Source organism: Neopsephotus bourkii, unplaced genomic scaffold, assembly GCF_033783945.1.
Source record: "Neopsephotus bourkii isolate Nb327-2 ecotype Australia unplaced genomic scaffold, CSIRO-AGI_Nbou_v1 NB_762, whole genome shotgun sequence".
In the NCBI taxonomy this organism is placed as follows: Eukaryota; Metazoa; Chordata; class Aves; order Psittaciformes; family Psittacidae; genus Neopsephotus; species Neopsephotus bourkii.
Genome location: NW_026901259.1, coordinates 209,940 through 216,995, shown reverse-complemented (window position 1 = coordinate 216,995; position 7,056 = coordinate 209,940). Strand labels below are relative to the sequence as shown.

General features: G+C 37.9%; 1 non-coding gene across 1 annotated transcript; it reads right to left on the bottom strand.

The window, feature by feature from the left end:
- Positions 1-6,547: 6,547 nt before the first annotated feature.
- Positions 6,548-6,619, bottom strand: TRNAG-UCC (transfer RNA glycine (anticodon UCC)). The gene has a single exon. It is a non-coding gene; the product is annotated as a tRNA-Gly (tRNA).
- Positions 6,620-7,056: the final 437 nt, after the last annotated feature.

Below are 7,056 nucleotides of genomic sequence, written 5' to 3'. Positions count from 1 at the left end.
TCAGTCCTAAAAATTGATCTACCCTTTCAGCCACTCCAAGGGCATCCTCTAATAAATTACCCATCTCCTTTTTAAATCCCCATATATTTTCTGAATTCAGGGGTATTGAGACAAATCCTATCTGTGGCTGAGGTTTTTCCACCAAGGGTGCCGATTGTGGGGGAGGAGGAGGAGGTATATAAGGAGGAGGAGAAAGGGGGACCTCTTCCTCTAAATCATTTTCCATTATTTTATAGATTCACCCTTGTTTCTGACCCTATCCACAAACGGGCATAATCACTTTCCTCTAAATTGAGAGGCTCCTTTGAATTAACATATATTCAAGGCTTGACATATCCAATCCTCAAAGGACCCAAAAACCGGCCAATATAAGTGATCTCCCCTAATTTGTTTCCCCCCCACCCCCCCTAATCTCCATATAATAATGCATCATTTTTGCCTTATCCTTCCCTTTCTGAGACGGATAATCATCCCAATATTTTAGCATAAGCCCCAAAGGACTGTCCGGCGGTATCTGAGGCAACCTTAACTGTACCCCCATACCCCGCATAGGATCAGAAGACTTGCTCTTCTTCTGTCCCATCTTCCAGTGTGCTTCCTTTCACACACTCTTTTCCCTCTTTTTGTGGCCCAGTCCCTCACGGGATATGGGAACTGCACTACTCAGAGGTCCGCACTTGCTTCGCCCGGTGGGCTGCTAAGCCCTGTGGACGTCTCACTCACACACACCAGGATTCCCAACCCCGACCAAATGGATCTCCACTTATACTCATGTTTCCTGTTTCTTCGTTTGAACTTTGTGCACAAAGGATTAAGGGGTTGTGGCCAGTTCTTTTGTCTGTTTGCTGAGAATCAGGCTCATCAATAGAGAAGTCGAAAGAGAAACCCCATCGGAGCCGCTTTTAAACACAAGCAGGGCACCTCTCCGAAAAAAGTTCTCCGCCGCTCTTCTCTATCCGAGTCACAGCACCAAATTGTTAAAAATACTCTCAAGCCAGATCTGAGTATATAAAAAAATTCAGTGAGCAAGCAGCAAGGTTTTGTTAGTTTGTTTTTTTGTTCCTCATATGAAGGGTCAAAGTTCTTATTGTGATATTTTGTAATTCTTCTGAAAATGAACCATATAATAAGTTGAGGGAAAAATGGTGTAAGTGAATTCAAATTCAAGACTTTAATGTCTTGAAATTATCAGTTTGTAAAATATGCAGGGATTAAAACATGGAGTCATTATCACACTTATTTCAGAAAATAAAAAAAACAGTGGGAATTGCTTCATTATTTCAATTCACATTAGCTGTTAATGGAAATGCAGAGCAATTTCAAACATATGCATGACGAAAATTGAATAATGTACTCACAAGAATGACCCCCTATTATCGTGTAAAAAGGATGTATAGGTAATAAAATTAGGCACAGTAACAGCAACCTGATGTGTAGCAAATTTTAAGAAGGCATGAAAGAGTGTGGATATAAAACAGCAAATCACACTCAGAAATGTATTCTGAAAATTTGTAGTTTCCTTTTTCTATTAAACAAAAATCAGGAATATTATCAGAATCCAAAGAATTATGACTCTATTTCATCTTTGTTTTCTGTCTTTTGTGCAGTGTCTTTTGGTTCAGTTTGCATGAACTCCTATTCTTCGCTTCTTTGATTTACTAGGGAGTACAGAGTGATCTCACACAAAACTAACGCGATTTGAGTAATTCCATAATCATGTGTGGCTATTGTCCTATATACAAAGTTGTTTAGTAATTCCAACATTGCATTTATTGATTCTTACACTTAATATTGTGAAGATTGCTAAAGTTAATCCATGTCTTTCTTTAAATTCTGGGTAAAGTGTATAATGAGGTTTATTATCAAGGAAACAGAGTTCAGGAGTGGGTTTAGGATTTTTTTCATTTTCGGGAAGGTCTTGAGAGGGATTATTTGCCATAACTTTTTAAAGTAATTTTCCTACATTTATAGTATGAATTTCACAATGACTTCTCTATCTTCAATTTCTAAACCAAACAATTCTAGCAGTTCTGGAGAAAGTACTGACAATTCCTAAACTCACTGATATTCAGTTACAAGCCATCTACCTTTATTCAGATTTGCAAATTAAGTAATTCTAGAATAGAAGACTTCCATCTTGTGGCTCCTTTATCCAAAACATCAGAGGGCAGGACATGGAATTGGGATAAAAGCTCATTTTCCATGTGTTGTAATACAATTGTATATTCTTGAAAGTGTTTTGGGAATGACAGTAATTGAGGCACCCTGAAACAGAACAGAGTGAATCTATCACATAACCAATGAGAAAGCGCAGCTGGAAGACAGCCTTGGCCACCCAATGGTGCAGAAGAAGCAGGAACTCTATAATTGCCTGTGAAAAAATCTGAAATCACTCAGGTAAACCTTTGCTGGCTGTTGTCACTACAGACTCTTTAACCAGTTTTTCTCAAAGGTCCATCCACATAGGACATAGGAGAAAGTCATGGTGAAAACAACAGCACCACATTTATTTCCAGACATTTTGCACAAGCTCGTTTTTCAATTCAAATTTAGATAACTACATTTTCTTTTTGGTAAGTGGTTTTCACTTTCCCAGATGTCTTGGCTGTGAAATCTGGCTGGATAAAATGAGCTCCAGGAAAGCTAACACTTGCTGAAGGAAAAACACTCTCAAAAATCTCTAAAGCTTTTTCAAACACCTTCAGTAAACCTCATTTAAATCACTTTTTCTAGAAAACAGAACAGCTTTGCTGTTTATCCTCCTTTTCTACACTGACAAGTATCTTCCAGTAAGTACATTATGCCACCAGTCTGATAGATGTAGGATTGACCATAGCAGTAATTCTATTTGTAATCTTGGTATTCAAATATTAGAGATGGCCATAAAATTACAGCTCTTCATTTAACTGAAATCCATATGTTTGACTTAAAACTAAATTATTCTCCCTTGAGCATTTATAATGTGGATACAGCTTTTACACTAGTACAACATCTCATGGTCATAATTTTTCATATGAATGCCCAAAAGAAGGGAAAAAGGCTTTCAATGGTATTGAATTTGTGTGCTAGGAAAAGATGTGGAAAAAAATAAAGGAATTAAAAGGAGCAATAAAGCTAAATCGGTCTTAGTATCTCAATAACACTGACTTTTTTTCTGTTCTTCCATATAAATATATAGACCTTGAAAAAAAACATTCCCACAAATAATTAACAGATAAATGCACAGCAAAGGACCTTTTTTTTTTAGTGTTTTTTTTTTGGGGGGGGAGGGGGGTTGGTTTGTTTTAGATGGTTGTAAGTGTAAGATCCCATTTCCTATGTAGGCTGCACCTTTTTACCAGTGTCTGATTGCATTAACAGCTCTTTCACACTGAATCCTTATCCTACATCCTATAGCAGTACACAATGAAGGAGCAGAAAAACACATAGTGGCTTTGCAGCTTGTGACTCTGGGATTTTATCCCCTGTCTGCTGGAGTCTCATTTACATACAAGGGTTAAAACAAAGCAGTCTAACACAAGTCTGACAATAACAATATTGACAGTGATTCAAGATTCTGGTTACTTTTTCTTTTTTTTTTTTTTTATAGAATTCCTCTTTGGCTTTTCATTTGATTTACTTATTTGATTGGTTTATGCTGTTCCTCTCTAGTTCAGTAATTTAGACAGTCAGTTTTGTATTTCAAATAACCTCTATGTAACGGAACAGTACCTGAATTTTTTAAAAGTTCCTTAAATTTCTTAACATCAGTCCACGACTCAGTATTTGGGGAACAGCCGACAGTGTAACCAGACTGACTCCTTTTGCTTTATGTCACTCTTAAAAACAAACAAATGCAGTCTGCCCTGCTGCATATCCTTTAACATTTAGTTCAGCCTTTCACATGGGAATTTTTTTTTGATGGAAAAGATTGAACCCTCTTACACACTGCAGACTCAAAAACCTTTTCAGGAGACTAGCAGATAAGGATTTTCTATTTAATTCCAATACTTTAGTATTAAAGGGTCTAATTATGCAAATCTAATGCAGATGTTTTCCTTATTGTACATGTAGACTCACTGACTTTATCAGGAGTAAAGGGGACCACTAAAGAACTACCAGGAGCAAGTCAACTTCTTTTATACAGAAATATCAAAAAGTCCATATTGAAACATGTTTCTATTAAGAAAAAAGGTAGTTTTTGAAATACACAGTTTAAAGGAATATTGCTGCAGATTTTATATAAGCTTCTAGCTACATATATATATATTTTAAAGAAGTAATGTTTAAAATATGGAATAAAAGAATGAAGCAATATAGGCAAATTATTACTTGGTTCGTAAGAATTTTTGAATGAAACAAATCTTTCATTTGATTCTCCTTTCCATAATTTACTGAATGTTTGCATACATGCAAATGAAAATGTAACATATTTTCAGTGACAAATACAAAACATTGTCCTAATATAACCTGATGATATATTAATCTGTACTTTACCTTTTGAAAAGTGAATGCACTATGGTACAAGGTGAAAAATGGCCATTGACCTTCTAATCTATATTAGTAGGTTCTGTGGGTAATATGCAGTGTGATGCAGACACCAAATAAGCAGTAAGCACAGTGGGTCAACATTATATGAACCTTCAGCATTGCAGAGAAGTGTTGTCCTGATACTTGAAGTATCTTGCAGAAAAATGGACCATATCTGTTGATAAGGTAAGCCAGCTTTATGTAGTATTTCAGATGTGGAACACAAACTTCTTAATAACCATAGATAAACAGGAAGAACAGTCTAATAAGATAGTTTAATATTGTGGAAAATGCATTACCACACAGTGAGGTACATATGATGGGAAAGTGAAGAGCTTTCTGCTCTAAAGTTGAAGGCAATCAAGCATAAGGATTTCCTGTCATACAGCCGATTTTTCAATATATAGCATATTTTATACTATATTTATATATACAATATTTTGTATATAAACTTTGAGTGTCAGTCATTCGCATTTGAGATGACCCTCTCCTGTCTTGGCTGAGCAGGTTAGTTCATGAAGATAAAGCCTCAGAAGTGTTACTACAGTTCTCTTACACCTTGTTGTAATGCCTTTTAAATTCAGTTTCAAGTGCTCTGCCCTGTGGTACAGACCATTTATTGAAAAGAAAAAGTCACATAGACTTTGAGCTCATCTGAAGGAAAGATTTCTTGTTTGTATACTATTCTCTGATGGCCCACTCCGTTTTGTTAAGGTGACTGATGTGTGCATATAGTTTGTACTAAAAGTAAATAAGTTTTTGCAAACCCACAGAAGGGCTCATTAGCTTCCTGTTAGAAAAGATTAACATTAAAAGTTAGTCATTTGAAATGAAATCCATAATTCTTCAAAATAAATAGTAGCTTCCATTGATATGAGCTGAGCTTCTTAGGACAAACTCCTGGGCTAATCTTTCACTTTGGACATGATCTGTCAGTGTACTCCTTTCTATAAATGAGCTTTGGAGCACAAAGTCTTTGTACTGAAATATGAAACATAGACACACTGTGGACTAACAGGCTTTAAAATTCTTCCATTCCTTACTCTCACCAACGTGTGCCAGTATTATATTCCTATCTGGAACAGAGCAGCTAGAAGCAGTGGTGACTGGACATCTTTAGCAAGTAAATTGATGTCCTGGGTTAAGCAGTAGCAGTCATTTTTCTCCTTCTTAGTAGCTGGTGCAGTGCTGTGGTTTTCACTTTCAGCCCAGGAACAGCGCTGGTAACACCAACGTTTTTAGTTGTTGCTCAGTAATTAGTCTGACCAAGGACTTTGTATCATGCTCTGCCAGGGGGAGGGGAAGCCAGGAGGAAGCAGAGACAGGACACCTCACCCAAACTAGCCAAAGAGGTATTCCATACCACAGCACATCATGCCCAGTGTATAAACTGGGGGCAACTACCCAGAAGTACTAGATCACTGCTTGGATAGGGCTCGGTATCGGTTGGCGGGTAGTGAGCAGTTGTATTCTCTTCCCTTGTTATTTCCCTTAACATTATTTTTATTGGTGGTAGCAGTAGTGGTTTTGTGTTATACCTTAGTTACTGGACTGTTCTTATCTCAACCCGTGAGAGTTACATTCTTTCAATTCTCCTCCCCATCCCTCCAGGAGTGGGGTAAGGAAGGGAAGGAGTGAGTGAGCGGCTGTGTGGTTCTGGGCTGCCAGCTGGGCTTAGACCATGATAATTGTTTTTGGCGCTCAACGTGGGGCATGAATTGGTCCTCTGGTTTCACTGCAGTGATTATCACTGTGGTCAGAGTGGCTGCATTATCTGTTGTTGGGTTTTGGGTTGCTGCTTTACTTGTTGCTGGGGTTTGTAGCTGCTGCGCTTGGAGCTAGAGTAGCTGCACTGTCTGTTGATCTCACAGTTCCAGCATGTCATACCTTACAGCCAGTATTTGCTGTGTTAGTGTTTATCGTCTGGGGGCCTTGGGCTAAGGTTCTTGTTTCATTGTACTTTATAGTAATGACTTACAATACAGTAGAATCATTGATCATTAAACTGATCTGGCTTGCGTTCCCAGCGCAGTCTTGGTGCATTGTCTGGGAATCGAACCCAGGTCAACTGCTTGGAAGGCAGCTATGCTCACCACTATACCACCAACGCAAGCACTAGCAGTCATTTTTCTCCTTCTTAGTAGCTGGTGCAGTGCTGTAGTTTTTTACTTTCAGAACTGTTCCCAGGCTGAGAGTGAAAACCACAGCACTGCACCAGCTACTAAGAAGGAGAAAAAAGACTGCTGCTGCTGAACCCAGGACAATTGATGACCTGGACTTTTTTAATATTTCAAAAATTTGGCTGGAATTCCCTCAGGATAGGCCTATGCCATTTTACTAGCATGAACATTGACTGATAACCTTGGGTCCCCTTTCCAAAATCCTGAGATTAGAATTTTCTTTCCTCATTCTCTAGACTAGAAGAATTTTATCCATTTCCCAGTTTCTCCCCCCATATAACCAGCCTGTGTGATAGAAGCGGTGGACTTGCTATGATACTTAATTTATATTATATTGTACTTGGGTAATAGATCAATAGAATTTTCC